Source organism: Choloepus didactylus, chromosome 5, assembly GCF_015220235.1.
Source record: "Choloepus didactylus isolate mChoDid1 chromosome 5, mChoDid1.pri, whole genome shotgun sequence".
In the NCBI taxonomy this organism is placed as follows: domain Eukaryota; kingdom Metazoa; phylum Chordata; class Mammalia; order Pilosa; family Megalonychidae; genus Choloepus; species Choloepus didactylus.
The window spans coordinates 159,201,904-159,220,127 of NC_051311.1; positions in this window are offsets into that span (position 1 = coordinate 159,201,904).

An 18,224-nucleotide genomic window follows, 5' to 3' on the forward strand; every position below is an offset into this window, starting at 1 on the left:
AGGTGAATGATGATCAAAAAAGAATCAAAGAAAGAAACAAATGAGAAAAAGTACCTAAAAACCAAACATCAACAACCACGAAAAAGGAAAAACAAATGGCAGAAGACGATTCTTCAGAAAACAATGCCTTGGTAGAAAATAAAAATTAGTGACTAACTATATTGCCATGGATTCAAAAATTTCTATGAGGTGAGCTGGTAGAGCTCAGAAACAAGTGTCAATGATTAACTCTCCAAAGTCCACCAGAAAAATGCACAGATCAAGCCAAGATTAGTTTATTAGAATTTCTGCAGTGAGGACAGTACCGTGTTAGAGTCTGGAATTGATAGGGTTTTAGGGCCTGTTCTGGTGATTTATAAGTACGTGATGGTAACTCCAGGAGTAATAGTGATATCTGGGGTAAAAAATATTAGGATTATATAAATTAAATGCAACAATAATAAAACTTAAGGTTACTACAGAAAAAGTATCACTAATGTTGGTAACAATAGTAGCAAAATAATAATAATAATAATATTTAACAGAACAATCCAAAGGACTGTCATTCCAATGCTGAGTACTAGAACTTGACCAACTAACTGGGCATTGTCTTTGAGCAGGCCATTGTAAAAATAACAAGTAAAAATTGGTATTTGAGTGTTTAGATATAGTTCATCAATGGAAGAGATAGCATATGTACTAAAATTATAAAAAAAAAATGGATGGGGACAACACATTGCTGAGATAATAGTAATGATATTGGAGACCCTGCATATGAATGTGAGTGGGAAGATGCAAAAGCCATATGTAGAACCAAAACTTACCACTTAAGGATGGGAGTTTTTTATAAGAGACTTGGACTCCTTATTTGGACCAAATTTGTCCACATGGATGTCATTGTACTAATAAGGGATTACGGGAATGATAAATAACCAGTTTTCCAATGCTGCAGGAGTGGAAGACACACTCCAGACTGACAATAGAATCCCATAGACTTAATTTAACCATACCTCACATGAGTCTCACACAATGGGCTAAAAATGTTTTTGATACCACTCCGCTAGAGGAATGGGTGAGGAGACATAAAGAGAAAAAATAGTGTAAGGAATTGTAACTTTACATTTACATATGTTAGAAGTTAGACCCCCCCAAACTTACTCCTTTGTGGTACAAATAAAGCTCTAACAAACAATCAAATAGAGTGGCAAAAGGCACCCGGTTGAAGGTGATCCTTGTAGAGACACTACAAGACTGCTGAATATGATTGGGACCAAAATATGCATGGCATCCATTAAGTCATTAAGTTCATCTGTTGCTTGCATACAAATTTAATGCTGCAATATTACAATGTCTGTAGATGGTCAGAAACCAAGAAGTATTGATTTGACTTCCTTACTGATGGATCTGGAATGTAGTCAGGAGAGAAGTTCAAGGAATTCAAGTTTAGGCATTGGCCTAAATGATATGGGGAATTACATAAATCTCGCACAAATAGTACTTGCTCAAAATGTTGGAACCCTGTTGATTCAATAGCATTAGATCAGATGCAAGGCTAACGTATCACTATTAGCAGTCAACTTTAGGAGACGAGTTGTTGAAATCTATAAAACAAAGCTAGAAAGTAGGGGTATAGGAACTGGGACAAAATTAGTCAGTTTTTCCCAAATATCACCTACTGCCAAAGATCTTACCATTTGTGAAGGAACAGGATTAGGCCTTGCCTCCTTTAAGAAAGTCAATTTATAAAGACCGGGATGTCAAAAGCTTGAGCAAACATTTAAATAGAGTGGGAAAGGATCAAATGGGTATAATGAAAGGCCTGACTTCAGGGGATATCCATTGGTAAGTGTTGAGATGATGAAGTTAACTAAAATATTAAGTGATATAGATGGCATGATCAAAGCAGCAGAATTTTAATATGACCTTAAAAGATTTAGAAGACTAGAATAATACATCATATAAAGCAAGCAAGTATATGAAAGGAAAAATGTATGAAGATACAATATCATATATCATCTGGTCAGTGGATCAAAGGAATTGGTTAATGCTATGGCTGGGCAAAATGAAATAAAATGAAACACATGAGCCAAGTTTATGAGTTCTCAAATGGACAGGATTTAAAAAAGGAAAGAAAATCAACAAATAATGATTGTGATACTAAGGGAAGAAATCATCTCTGAAGAGGAAGAAAAAATTTGACACATGACATTATTACTAGACATTTAATTAACCAGTCACGCCTATACTGCAATGTGACCTGATCTTTGGATAATAGAAAGCAAATTCTAGTCTAGAAAAAAATTGGATTAGGTTAGGGGAAAGGGTTTATGTATACTTACAGTGAGAAATAATTCCCATAATTGATTCCTAGCTCTAAAATCACTGAACAAATAGACTCTGGGAAATTGGAGAAGTGCTACCTCCCTAGATGGAAAGCTAAATGAAAAGAATTTGAAAAGGGGTTTTGGAATGTGTATCAAGTAAAGAACATGATTTAAAAAGGGGAAAACATGGTATTGGCCAGACAGACAGACAACCTGAGAATACCAAAAGGATATCTGGATTGCTTCCAAGTTTGATTTTTCTACTACAAGACCATTAACTTTTCTGAGGAAATGAAGGAATGGTGAGAAATAATCATCTGCTTACATAGCACAACATACTGGTAAACATTGACATAATGAGCTCAGCATCTTCTAGTCACCAAAAGTAGGAGGTGCTCAAGCAGACAAGTAATAAATACTAAATATAGAAAATTTAATTATGAAAAATTCTCTGGTATAGACCAAGTGTAATAATGTTTGAAGTTACATCTCCTCTTGATTTGAAGAATAAATGCAAATATTCCAGTAAGATTATTGAAATTACCAGACCAATTGGAATCTTTTTGATATCTCTGAGTTAATAAAATATATTATTCTAATAGGTGCAATGGGCAATGTTATTGACAATAAGCAATAAGAGACAACGCTTACATTCTATAGAGGCAGAATCTGTGCTATGGGATGATTCTTAAGTTATCATTACAAATCTAAATTAAGAGGGGAACTGATTTAATGGAGATAATCATATCACCCCACTATTAAAGATGTATTTTAACAGCTTTATTGAGATTCAATTTACATACAAAGCTTACCATTTAAATTGTATAATTCAATTGTCTTAAGAATATTTACAGTTATACAATTATCCCAGAATGCAGTCTAATTTTTGAACATTTTCTTCATCCCCAAAAGAAACCTCTTATTGCTGATGGTTAACTCCCTGCCCATTACTACTCCCTGCCTCGGCCCTAACCTCGTCTTGCCCTAGGTGGTCACTACTTTACTTTCTGTTTCTATAGATTTGCCTGTTTTGGGCATTTGAAATAAATGGGATCACACAGTATGTGATCTTTTGCAATGACTTCTTTCACTTTGCATACTATTTTCTGGGCTCACCCATGTTGTAACATGTATCAGCACTTCATTCATTTTTATTGCTGAAACATATTCTATTTTATGGGTATACCTCATTTTGTCTACCTCTTCATCAATTTGAAGATGTGTTTTTGAGGCTAGAAATCTTCCAAAGCATTTTTTAATCATACTTTATTGCTGAACATGCCATTTGCAGAAATTACTGCCTCCCCCCCACCAAAAAAAAAAATCCTCATGGTATGACAAAGTAAGAGAATTTAAAGATGAGTCATTTTAGAGTGGATTGTGTTAGGTATGAATTGAAGCTTGTAAATCCTCTCTCAGTCTCAATTTTAGTGTGCACATACATGTGTTTCCTGTATTAGAACCTGAATTTCCCACCAGAGATATTTTCATCTTAAAAGTAATCACCTCAAAGTTGTAAGCAAGCTGTCACAAATGTGTTTCGGAATGTACCGACAGGTTCTGGGAATGTATTGCCAAGAAGCTGCATAATTCATCAACAAATTGTATAACCAGTTATGTAATGTGTTATACAACTTTGGGCAGAACCAAACAGAAGATGGCTAATGGAACTGTGAGCAAATAGCATGTAAGGTGCATTTAAAGGGTCTAGGACTCTTCTAGTTAGTGTTTGACCCCAACCTTCCTAACTTGCAAGGAGCATTGAATCTCTGACTCTTGCTGGAGGTGCTGAGCTTGCAGCAGAGCACTGCACACTGGCCATGGGTGACTCTAATCCCTTGTGATGACACCACGGCCAGAGGTCACCAGACTTATGGACCAGGATTTGAGCAGCTTCCAAGGCAGAGAGAAACTGATGAATCCTTACACCAGATCAGGTGTGTCTTGCAATCCCTTTCTCTCACTTGCTTACAGTTGCCGATAAGCTTGATGGGAGGAATAAATGAGTAAAAATTGTGCCAGCTAAGTGGTGTTGGTGGGCCTTTTCTTTTGGCATTTCCTGTTCATAGAATTCCCAAACAAAGGAGGATCTTTGCATTGACCTTGAAGTGCTGTTGCTGGGAATAATTGAGGTTGCCTCTGCCTCGGGAAAATGGGTGGCTAATAATCAGGGGTGGGAAAAAGACTTTTTTTTTTTTGCCATTCACCATTTTGTACATTTAGTAATTATATTATCAGCACCTATTGCCATATCAGAAAAAAAATAATCAAACTAAATTAAGAAAAGTTAAACATGCTAGTCCTGTTGTTAAGAATTGCATGGACACTGGCATATTTTATTTTTCCTACTTGGGTGGCAACATTTTTATAGGAACAATGTGGATCCTGGAATCATAGAAATCTGGATTTAGATCCTGGTTATGTTGTATAACCTTAGGCAAGTGATTTAATCCCTCTGGACCTCTGTTTTCTCATTTGTAAATGGGGATAGCTGCAGATGGCTATTGTGAGTGAACAATCAGTATAATGTCTGACACGTGACTGATAATCACTGAAAATTTGGTTTCCATTTCCTCTGTTACAATGAAGTATTTAATGCCCATTGCTCAGAAGAAATTCTTACAGTTAGACCTAACTAGAAGCAGCGGTCTGAAGACAGTCAGTGCTATAAGAAAGACAAATGATAAAGATAAAAGATAAAGATAATGATCAAAGGTGGGAAAACCACGTAAGGGTCAGCGTAAGCTAAGAAGATGAGCATTAATATGATGGCCAAGGAAGGAGCAGATTTTCCTGTTAGGACTTTTAGTTTGTTTTGCTTGTTGAGTCAATAGCTTCCTGTTCTCTGGTCATTATGTGATGCATATAATTAGGCACTAAGGCTATTATATGGAAAAAGAGTAGTTCCTCTCTGACAGACACAGGAAGATGCACTTCGGATTAATGTTTCGTCCTCACCTGGCTGAAAATTGCTACTAATGGGTGCTCTTAAATGACCTGAACAGTGGAGTATTTCCCAGAGAGACTTTGATAACCTGCTACTAAGGTGATGTCTTCCAATCACCACTGGCTAAATGAGGTCCCACTTTGTGAGACAGAGGAATCAACACAAAGGATAACAGCAATGAGATTTTAAAAAAATATTCTGTCCCCTGGAGAGTTGAGGCAATTACATAACTGAGTTGCATAGCCTGCTGATTTGTCAGCATCTGACTCAGTCAGGCAATGGGTCGATCATATTTATAGGCACTCTGATATTGTCTTCTATTCTCAACTGGCATCTGATTATAGTCCATGATTTTTTCTGTCCTGATTTTTCATTAAGACATGAAAACACACAGAATTTTAAAAACCAAAATTAACAAATGCACAATCAACCAACTGAAAGAAAATAAGAGTAGTATCTCTTAATGTTAAAATGTAAAAATCCCCCACAATTATGAGTTAGTAATCAGTGATGGCAAATAATATGTTGCCACTTAGAATTTAAGCTTCACATAGTTACTTAAGGACCCAGCCTGTACCTTTCCTGCTCATTAATTTTCCTGCTCATTAATATTGAAGTATATCCTCATGTCCATGTCATGTGATTATTGGTGTTTACAGGGTTTGCAACAACAAATGTAGCAATCTAAAAAAACCACTTAAATATGAAGATAATATGTTACACTTTTAAGTGACACCATGTGGTGACACTTTAAAGACTACTTTTCCACAATTTTCCTCCTTCTAGAATTTAGCAGACTATGACAAGCTTTGGGAATTCAAAAGTTGGTGCTCTGATGGAGAGGGGACATTTGGTCCTTGACCATATTGATTACAACTAATGGTGTATATGTATAATGTATATACAATTGGGTGCCATGAGATAGAGACGGAGATGGAGATGGAGATAAAGATGGAAACAGAGAGAGATAGATTGGTTTATCACTTCCACATAACTAAGCATTTCCATATTGAATGTGGTCTCAGGCTACTGGTGCACATATCATTAGGATGCTGTGATACAGTGTCTCCTCCTATTTCTAGCAGACAAGAAGGTAGTGATATGAGCTGCTGGATGAAGATTAAAGAAGCATGGAAACTGTAGTTGAATACTATCACTGATCCATTTGTTATTGCTTCAGACTTGATGTGATTTGGGGGACATACAGGGAAATTGAGATTTCGTGTATAATCCAAGTTATATTTGGGATAGGAAAACAATATATTTATATGTCTTATCTTTTGATTGCATCATCAATCTATCATCTCTTTTGGCAGAAACAAGTGTTTCCAAGAGCCTACGTGCTCAAGCATTCTAGGCATTTGGAGGGACAAACACCAAGTTATTGAGTGTGCTTGTGTAAATAGTTTTAAACTAATACACCTAGAAGCCCAGGGTTATATCAATATTAAAACTGAGCAGCTCTCCATTGACCTAGAGTTGCTTTCTAAGATAACTAGATTCACTTCACTTGATCTTTACCTTGTCTATTAACTCCTGTATTGTCAGGATAGATGCTGGGTTATGTCGGCATAACACACAACTCCAAAATTGCATTAGGTTAACACATAAGAGTTTATTGCTTGTTTCCACTGGAAGTTGAGGTAGGGCCATTTTGGTTTACGTAGTTAATTACAGATCCAGGTTAACAGAGGCCTTATTATTTAGAATCTTGCTGACTGTTCTATTAAATAAGATTTTGACCTATAATACTTTAAGAAGTGCTTTTCTTTTATGGCATTATATTTGGGACTTACAACCTGTTAAAAATTTTTGTTGAGAATATGTAAATTGGTCACTAGGTGATGCATTTCACACACGCACACACACACACACACACACACACACACACACACACATTATTTGAATCCAACAAATGTTATTTGAAGTCTACAATATTATTTTATTTTACATAATAGACGCACAATTCTGTCACAGAAGAGAAATTAAGGAATAGGGATTTAAATACTGGGATTTATATAATTTATATAATGTTATACAGTATATAAATGGGGGAACTACCTGATTTGTCAGGTAACAGAACCCATATTCTTTTTTGATGTGATACCAAGGCCTACCATAGAGCCTTCTCTGTAAAGGAATTCAAAAGGGACAGAAGGCAAGTCTGGAAAGATCAGCCAATGAAGGGAGGTATAAATAAACTTAAATTTTGTGAGATAAAGCAGCCATCATCAAGAACCCAAGTGTTCAAGACAATGGAATAAAAATAAAAAATGTAGGACAAAGGGTAGCATTTTTAGATTTTCTTTTATTGGCAAAACAATTCATTTCTCTGCTTTCCCTTCATTAATGTTACTCCAGGTACTTTCTAAGTGGTAGGGAAGGATGTGTTAGGGAATGACTTAGTGCAAGATCCCTTTCATATGGGATGAAGAATTTGAAGAAATCTCTTGAGTGTTGGAAAGAGATGGGGGGAGGAATTAGAGAAAGTAAATTACGAGGCTTAGGTGTGCTGAGCTTCCCTTCCTGCACTAAAGTCTGCTTGGGTGCAAGAGACTTCTGCACAACAAGCCTCTGAATCAAACCAAGGAGAGAGAATTATACAAGAAGAGCAGAGGGATGACCTTAGATTGAATAGCCTACGACACACACCAAAAAGGTTACCTCTAATTCCTGCATTCCTTAAGCTGGCTGCAATTGGTAGTTGATCTTCTGCATCCAGGGACCTGCATCCATGGACAGAATATATAAAATAGGCTGCCCTCCTCCCCATGGGTTGATCTCCAATGAGTCAAGACTGTGCATAATTCCCTCACCTTGATTACGGTGGAAACTGTGGCTTGCTTCTAGCTAGTAGAACATGACTAAGGTCGTAGAACAGTTACTCCCATGATCTCATTATGCTCTATGAGAATAGACCTCAGCAAACTGGAGTGAAGGAGCCTTCTGCTGACCTCTTGGGAGTAAGCTGTCATGTCATGAGAAAGCTGTGAGAGGACCATTTGGCAAGGACCTGAGGGCAACCTCTATTTGCTGAGAGCAGTCCTTGGCGATCAGGCAGCAAGAACATTGGAAGGTGAGTCCTTCCACCACAAGAAACTGAATTTTACCAATGGCCACATGAGCTTTGTAGATGACCATGAACTCCAGAAAGGAACATAGTCTGACCCATGCTTGATAGCAGATGGTGAGACTCTGAGTAGAAAACCTGCAAAGCTGTACCCTGACTCCTGACCAATGGAAATGGCATATATTGTATCAAGCTGTCAAATTTTGGCTACTTTATTTTACAGCAAGAAGAAACTAATATACTGCCCAAGTATGGACTAAATGGATTGTATGAGGTTTATAGACACCGTTTAGGGGCATTAGAACATAAGCCTAAAGGAGGATATCCAGTTAACAAAGGGAGATGACCTGCGGTCCCAGGAAATTTGCTCATACCAATTAACACCAATTATAGTTTTCAGCAGCACATAACAGTAAGATGCCCAGGAATGAGGCGGGACATCCATTCCACCTGCATACAGAGTGAAAAGTAGCACCGGCCGCACAACACTTCCAGTGCAGTGGGGACGCTTTCCGTGTATCTGCTTACCAAGTTAGAAAGGAGACAGTGGGGGAAGAAACAGCACTGAAGGTTTTTTATTTTCTTTTGGTAATGGCTGAATATTCATCTCATAGAGACTACTTTAGATAAATAAAATTAAATTTGAGAGATATTTGAGATAATGCTAATAGGAAAATTTTAAATTGAATCCCACCCCCACAGCCCTCACTCCACTATGGTAGGACCTCATGAGTAATATTAGATCAGTTCAGGAGAAATAATGAAGAACTTATCTGTTCTTTTCTCAGCAGGACCCTAATAGCTTTTTGAGGTTTTAGAGTCACACGCACATTTACACATGTTCTTGCCAGTTAAGTACTCCCTACCCTACCATATTTTTTGTTGTCACCTCAGTTTAACACTTGGGTCACCATAACAACTAATTGCCCACACAAGCAGAGTGAAAAGAACTGGGAAGAAGGTTCTGCAGAGGCAATGTTGCCCATAATATGGAGATGTCCAACTCCTATCTCTGGGTTTCTCTGTGGCTATTTCTTCCTCCCAAGGAATTTTGCTATGCAATTGTTCCAGGCAGCCAGCCCCTGAACACCCCTGAGAATCACGGCACCCCAGGATATGGGCCAAAGAATATGCTCATAGGCAGCAGTGCCCTGCTTACACGGATACTGCGTTAAGAAGCTGTTGTGACGATTCAATGAAATATGCCGTGCAGTGTTTAGCACAGGGCCTGCCATGTAGAAAGTTCTCTACAGTGTTAACTCTTCTTACTATGCAATAGTAGATCCTGAATCCTGTGCACATAGATAAGCGAACAAAAATCACAAAGAGACAGCATGAAATATGGTGAAGAAAAAACACTGCAATGAGGGTAATCTAACAGAGAAGGAGCCCGTGAGATGTTCAAAGAGCAAATGATGGTAGGACAACTCTGTGCATTAGTACAGAGATTATTCCCTTGTGCTGATACCTGTAACCTTACAGGCACACTCCTTTTTAAGCCACATGAAACCTTTATAGATCTCCAGTACCATATAATGGAATCCAGTTCTTTTAGTTTTCCATGTTTAATTGCCAACTTACTTTCCAGGCTCACTGAATGTTACCTTTTCCCCTACCCACTTCCCCTTGTTTCCAATTAAACTTGAACCAATGCACTGTGAACTTCAAGAACCTAGGTTTGTTCGCATGAAGACTTTTTTCCACCTACATGCCCTTTTTCTATTTCTTGCTGAACATGATTGGCTTATCCACAAATTTCATGTTTCTCCCTAAGAATCATTTCCTAGTTAGTCTCAGTAGAGTTAATTCCCCCCACATCTCTTCTTTGAGAATACACAAATGTCTTTATAAAATGATAAATATATTAATATATAAATATTCTGACTTGTGGCTGAAACTGAACTCCTGAAGCTCTAAGCTGTCTGTGCGTCAGTAGGTTCATGAGATTGCATGTGAAAAATGCCTTTGCCTATCATCGGGGTGAGTGTAAAATGTTTTTCTACCTCAAGATGATAGTAATAGATTATCATTTTTGTTACATCATAGCAGCTCTGTTCTAATTGGTTTAAAGAATAATAAGTGATTTTACAGAAAATGGGAACACTGAATTTATCATACTTCAAAAGTTCTAGGCTTAAGAAAAAAAAGCATCTTTATAACTCAGAACTGTTTTAAAAATCCAAGCTCACATAAGTAAGCTGAAACTTGCAAAATCTAACAGGTATACTGATGTGGTTAATGAAAGAAAAAAAGTACAGCTGTGTGATTTTGCTAATTTATCAATGTTAGGTGTAATACAATAACACATTTTATGTTATTAGAATATTTGGGTGTGTTTTGCCATGAAGGGATTGATTAGTCAGAACCTCCTAAACGTCTCATAATGGTTTACAAGAAAACATTGCAACTAGTTGCCTATTAAGATTATGAAAATATAGACTGTGTTCAACTAAATTGATAGTTGGACAACGTTTTTAAAAGAGCTATTATGCTTCACACTATGTTGACTTAATCATAATATCCAAGATCTTTAGTAACTACAAGCTATAAATTAATATTAAATTGAATTAATTAATGGATATTATTGGATAGTTTTTAAGTATAATTGAATATTTAAATGAGAGGTACTAAAATGCTCTTTTTCACTTTTTCTTAATCTGTACAGCCAGTAGGTTTGCCATGTTTCACCAGAAGTTCTTGACTTTGTGTTTTTATCACCTTCGGTTAATTAAACCACACACACACACACACACACACACACACACACACACACACACACAAACAGGCGCACCAAGACAAGGGCCCCTCACTTATGAAAAAACTGAGATTCCTTACATTTGCTTCGTACATTTCCATGGCTATTTTTAAATACTTTATTGCTTCTCAGGCACTCCTGTTCCTACCTTAATCAGCTGCCTCCCCTAAAACAAAACAAAACAAAACAAAAAACAAAACACCTATTAGGACTCTTGATTTTGCCCGTCCAAGATATGGGCCCCTTAAAAAAATCACAAAAATGTATTTCCTTCATAAAAAAGAGAAATGCCAGAAATGATTAAGTTTGTTTTGTGAGTTCCCTAATTCTTAGGTCAACACTATTTTAGTTGCTGTAAGGGAAGAAACTTCAAATCAGAAGAGATGCCTGGCTTTTAACAGGCATTTGTATAGGCAAGATGTTATCAGTGTATGCATTTTAGAAATTGTACACTTCGTGGGAAGACCCTAGAGATTTGTTAATGCCCTTACTTTCCATAATGTTCTTATGATAATGGAAACATTCATCAACCCTTGAGAAATAGTCCTGTATTGTATGTACCAAACTTCAATAAAGAATTTTATTCTTCTCTGTTTTGTTATTATTAGTTAATATAATACTTGAACAAGAGCCATTCTGTCTTGTTATCAGATGGGTTCCTTCTTCCCTCTGATGCTTGCCTAAAGGCTCTTCCTATATACTGCAAATTAGATTTTGTGACCTCAACAAAGGACAGCATCAAAGCCCCATGGAAAGGACTGTACCGGGAACTCTGAACTACTGGTACTTCAAAGAACAGACTACGTGGTAAAGCAGTCCAAACTTGTTTTGCTTCAAAATTTTTCAGAATGTACAAGTTTGATTTCCAGGTCTCTTTTCTACCCAGGAGCAGATGTGCTTCATGAAACCAGACTGCTGATGCTGAATCCAACAGAATAAGAAATATTACATAGAACTGGTGAAATTATAAGGGTAATTTAATAGGGGTTATTTGTTTGGATGCATTTTTGATGCACTTTTTACAGTTTTATTGAGGTATGATTTACATACCGTAAAATTTACCCATTGTAAGTAGAGATGTAAATGTATGCAACAATCATGAGGCTGTTTGCTGTAACTTAGTTTTAAAACATTTCTATTACCTCCCCACAATTCTTTTTTGCCCATTTTCAGTTAATGCTTACACCCACATCCAAACTTGGGCAACAACTAATCTAATTTCTACAATTTAGTTTGTCTTTTTCTGGACATTACATATAAATGCAATCACACAATACATGATCTTTTGCATCTGGGTTTTCTCAATTAACACATTATTTTTGAGGTTCATCCTTGCTGTGTTATGTATCTGTATCCCAGTCCTTCCTAATGTTAAACAGTAATCGATTGCACGAACGTAACACATTTTGTTTTTCTCTTCACCAGATTGTTTTCACATTTTGGCTGCTATGAACATTCACATACTAGACTTGTATGAATTCCAATTTTAATTTTCTTGTGTAAATACAGGCATACCTCATTTTATTGTGCTTCTCTTTATTGCATTTCATGGGTATTCAGTTTTTTACAAATTGAAGGTTTGTGGCAAACGTGCATTGAGCAAGTCTATTGGCACCATTTTCAAACAGCATTTTTTCACTTCGTGACTCTGTGTCACATTTTAATTAAGGTAAGTACATTGCTTTTTTAGACATAATGCTATTATGTACTTAATAGACTATAGTATAGTGTAAACATAACTTTTATATGCAATGGGAAACTAAAATTTCATGTGACTTGCTTTATTATGATTTGTGCTTTATTGCAGTGTGTGTAACAGAATCCACAATATCTCCAAGGTTTGCTTGTTCTTAGAAGTGGAACTGCTATATCATATTGTAAGTGTATGCTTAACTTTTAAAGAAATGGTCACAAACTGTTTGAGAAAGTATATTTTGAAAATGTACCATTTTATATTCCTGCCAGCAATGTGGGAGGGCTCAAGTTTGTATACTTGATCACCAACACTTGGTATCATCTGTCTCTTTGATTGCAGCCATTCCGGTTTGTGTGTAATGATGTCTCATTTGGTTTTCAACTACATTTCCCTAATTACTAACGCTATTGAGCATGGAAAGGCAAAGTAACTAAATTAGCCAAAACAGTTTTGAAAAAAAGAAGAAGAAAGTTGGAGTAATCCCATTACCCGATTTCAAAGCTTATTCTCTAGCTACAGTAATTAAGTTATGAAGGGCTGGCAGAAGGATAGACACATAGATCAATAAGACAGAACAGAGTTTAGATATAGACCCAATTAAGTATGGCCAACTGATTTTGACAAAGGTAAAACAAAAAATCACTTGAGTGAGGGTGGACGTTTCAACAAATGGTGTTGGATCAAATGGATCCAAAATAAATAAATAAAAAATAAACCTCAACCTAATTCTCACACATTATAAAAACATTGATCCAAAAAGTATAGTAGGTCTAGATGGATAATGTGAAACAACAAAACTTTAAGACCATGGGAGAAAACATGTGTGACTTAAATTTAGGCAAAGAATCCTTTGATATGACCCCAATAGCATAACTCACAAAAGAAAAATATCAGCAAATTGGATTTCATCAAAATTAAAAATTTTTCTCTGTGAAGGATTCTGTTATGAAAATGAAAATGCAAGCCACGCAGTGGGAATTTATCTGAAAATCACTTATAAGGCAAAGAACTCATATTCAGAATATGTAAAGAATATTTTAAATATAACAGTAAGGAAACAAAATTGCCAAAAAATTTGAAATGACCCTTCACCAAAGAGGATGTACAGATGGTAAATAAGCACATAAAAAAATGTAAATTATCATTAGCCTTTAGAGAAATGAAATTTAAAACTGTGATGAGCTACTACTATATATATGCTAGAATGGGAAAGACAGAGAGACAAAATGACAGACGGAAGGTAGGAAGGAAGGAAAGAAAAAGAAAGAAAGAGAAAGAAAGAAAGAGAAGTGAGGGAGGGAGGGAGGGAGAAAATACTGACAGTGTTAATGCTGAGGAGGATGCCAAAAAAACTGAACCTCTCTTGCATTGCTGGTGGGAGTGTAAATAGTACAGCCATTCTGGAAAGTAGTTTGGCAGTTTCTTATAAAACTTAACTGAATTAAATTTACTCCATGATACAACAATCACACTCCTGGGTATTTACCTTAGAGAAATGGAAACATATGTTCACTTAAAAACCTCTATATGAATGTTTATAGAAACTATATTGGTTATAGTTAGAAACTGGAAACAACCCAAATAAATCTTTTAATGGGTAAATGGATAAACAAATAGTGATAACTCCATAAATGGGATACCATCCAGAAATATAAAGAACAAACTATTGATATACTCAACAACTTTTATGGATCTCAAGGGCATTCATTAATCGAGTTAGAAAAGCCAATCTCAAAAGGTTACATGCTATGTAATTCAATTTATATAACATTCTCAAAATGACAAAAATGTAGTGGAGGAGAACAGACCAGTGGTTTCCAGGGAGTATGGAAAGGAAGAAGAGATGTTTTTACTATACAGGGGCAGCATGAGGGAATTCCTTTGTGGTGATGGAGCAGTTTTGTGTCTTGGTTGTGATTGTGAACACATGAATCTACACATGTGATAAAATTTTATACAACTGTACCAAAAAAAGCTATGAAATTTGAGTAAGTTTGTAATCTAGTTAAATATATTGTGCCATTGTCAATTTCCTGGTTTTGATAATTTTCTGTAATTATCTAAGATGTTATCATTTTAAAAATGAGCTCAGAGGATCTGTTTGTACTATTTGTGCATCTTCTGTGAGTCTGTAATTATTTCTAAATAAAAAGTTTAAAAAGCCCCAAAACTCATACCAAAATTTCAACAGTATTTTCTTCTAGTGAGTAACTTAATAAGTGATAGGGTAAAGAGGATGGCATAGAACTCCCAATATTTTTTGTACTGCTTAAATCTCTTACGATAATAATGGATTGCTGAAAAAAAATAATAGACAGCTCTGTTGCCAAATACAAATAAATATGTGATAGCTTTGGTTCACATGACAGTGTCTTTTAAGATTAGTTTCCAGGAAAATATCTTCTGAATTGAAACTCTCTAAACCACGAATTGCTGTTTCTCTCTAATATCATTTTAGAAAGTTCCTAATTTCTTTTTGATATTTCCCTGAGTTAGATAATTTTCCTGAGAGTGTCAGAATTCAGCAGGTAAAACTGCTTCAGTTAAGGCAAGGTGTGAAAAGAGGCTTTCTCTCTGAGGCCTTGGGATTTTAGTCCATCAATCATATAGCTGATTTTTATTCTCTCCTTTCATTGCCAAGCAGTTTTTCCTCTTCCCCAGAGTGAGCTCTCCTCAAAAGTGATGCTTTCAAGCTGTTCCTGAATAACTAATTGGAAAAGAAAGCTGAGAGAAAAGTGAATCCTTTGATACTGCTTTTTTTTTTCTTTTTGATGCGGTTGCTAGGGTTTAGAGTCAGGGATTTTTAAGGCTACCAGTGCTGCTTTATGCAAAGCTCATTTTAGTTTGAAAATAACAGAACCACGTTTCTAAATATCTATGTCTATGCATGAGATAGGTTTTGACCCATTGAAAGTGAAACTTATTTATCGCCACTTTTCTCCTCAGTTCTCCCACCATGTCTGTAGATGTAGTGGAAGGTGTGTGGATTGGAGACTCCAAGAGGAGACACTCAGAGTTAATAGTAATGGATAGAGGGACTGGATGGTTTGCAGAGAGCAACAACTGCTTTGGCCTTGACTGAAAGGATATTACTCCAGCAGCCTGTGTGATGGCTCCTATACCCAGGGCCAAAGTCGGCTTCTGTTTCAGTTTGCTAGAGCTGCCAGAATGCAATATGCCAGAAATGGGTTGGCTTTTCCAATGGGGTTTTATTAGGTTATAAATTTACTGTTGTAAGGACATGAAAGTGTTCAGATTAAGCATCAAGGGGAAGATACCTTCTCTGAGGAAAGGATGATGTCACATGAGAAGGCACATGGTGACACCTGCTGGTCCTTCTCTCCTGGTTCTGGTTGCAGTGGCTCTCTCCAAATGTCTCTGGGCATTTCTCTCTCAGCTCTCTGGGTATTTACTGCCTTTTATCTTCTTCACAAAGGACTCCAGTAAAGGATTAAGACCCACCTTGAATGGGCTGGGTCACATCTCAATTGAAATAGCCTAACCAAAATGTCCCACCCACAGTAAGGCCTACCCCCACTAGAAAGGATTGAAAGAACGTGGTCTTTTCTGGGATAAAGAACAGATTCAAACCAACACAGCTTCCTTTATTCTTCTCTAATGATTGGGCCTATCCTTGATTGGGAGGCTGGATAATCCCATGTGGGGTTCTAAAAACATCATCTCAAAGGCAAACCTGGAAAGATTCTGAGAAGAAGTATTCCACAATTCTGCTGTTTCATTGCAAAATGTTGCCCTCCATAACAACAACGTTACCAACAAGAAGTGCAACTATTATCTGCAGTGTGAGTTTCTAGATTGCTTGCTCAGGACCTGACAACTCATGTCTATCCACCAGGGGTAGAATAGCAGATTGTTTACTAGATTTGTTCCAGTGGAATAGCTTTGCTAAGGATTGGCTCATTGGAAGAGAACTCTCCCTGCAGCTTGAGGTTCTGTAAGGAGTTGCCTCCCAAACACAGATTCCATACCTGTATTTTGTGCAGCCATCTAGAATATGCCAAGCATTAGTCATTTGATGGGGGGATACTGAGAGACGGTTAAGATCCTGAAGCTGCCCTTTCTCAAACAGATGCCTATGTGTGTCATGGCCTCATGAGGGGACAGAGACACCACATCAGATCTCTGCAAACTTTGGCCCAAATGAATTTGTCCATGAAAAGCCAAGACATGTCCCTGGGTTTACTCTAGGTAGACCACAGGCACATACTCAAAAGAAGGCTCAGTTTCCATCTTGGATCATTACGCCTACAACCACAGCTTAATGTTGCTAAGAAAAGCACATATGAGGAAACACTCCCAAAATAATAAAAGTGGAATTTACTGCTAAAATTTAGAACAGAACTTACTAATTTTCCTTGGCATAATAACTTGACAGTATTAAGAAGGACTAAAAAGCAGAAAAGAATCCCATTTCAATAAAACTGAAAAACAACCACAATCCTGAGCCAAACACTAATTAGGGACATCAGAGGCTGAGACAGTTGGATTTGTTTGGATTGAGGGGAAAGCTGATGTGTCAGTTTGGATCTATTATGTCCCCCAGAAAAGCCATATTCTTTAATACAGTCTTTTGGCAGGGGGCAGACTTATTAATCTTTTTGATTAAGTTGTGACCTCTAGATTGAATGTTTCCGTGGAGATTTGACCCTGCCCACTCAGGGTGGGTCTTAATTGGTTCACTGTATTACTTAAGAGAACTCAAGAGCTGACCTAGATGCTTGCTGATGCTTAGGGATGCTTGGAGATACAGACAGAAGGACGTTTGGAGATGCTAAGCTAGGAGAGAAAGCCACAGTTTGCTCCAGAGAATCAAAGAGAGACCCAGAGACATTTTGGAGAATGCCATTTTGGAATGCAACCTGGAAACAAAGGACCCACAGATGCCAGCTACGTGCCTTCCCAGCTGACAGAGGTGTTCCGGACTCCACTGGCCATTCTTCAGTGAAGGTATCTGCTTGTTGATGCCTTAGTTTGGACACTTTTATGGCCTTAGAACTGTAAATTTCTAACCTAATAAACACCCTTTATAAAAGTCAATCCTTTTCTGGTATTTTGCTTAATGGCAGCTCTAGCAAACCAGAACAGATGGAGATGGCTGAAACCCTCTGTAGCTGGCCTAAGAAAGTGAACTGCAGAACCTTCCTAAACCAACAAGCCATATCTTGTTTGGGAAAGCAAGTTTTGGACTGTGTTGGGACATTGCTGAATATATTTTAACTTTCTTTGATATGGCAAAGGGGATGGAAGACCTAAATAAGGAAACTCACAGTCATGGCATCTGTTAGGGAAGCAAGCTGTCAGGCTGTCAGCATGGAGACGTGGGGGAGAAAAGTGTGAGTGACAATCAGCTCTGCAGCTAATGATACTGGGGTTAGCTGGAGAAAGATAAATGCTAAATCATTGCATGTAAGATAAGCAACTAAAGAGGGCTT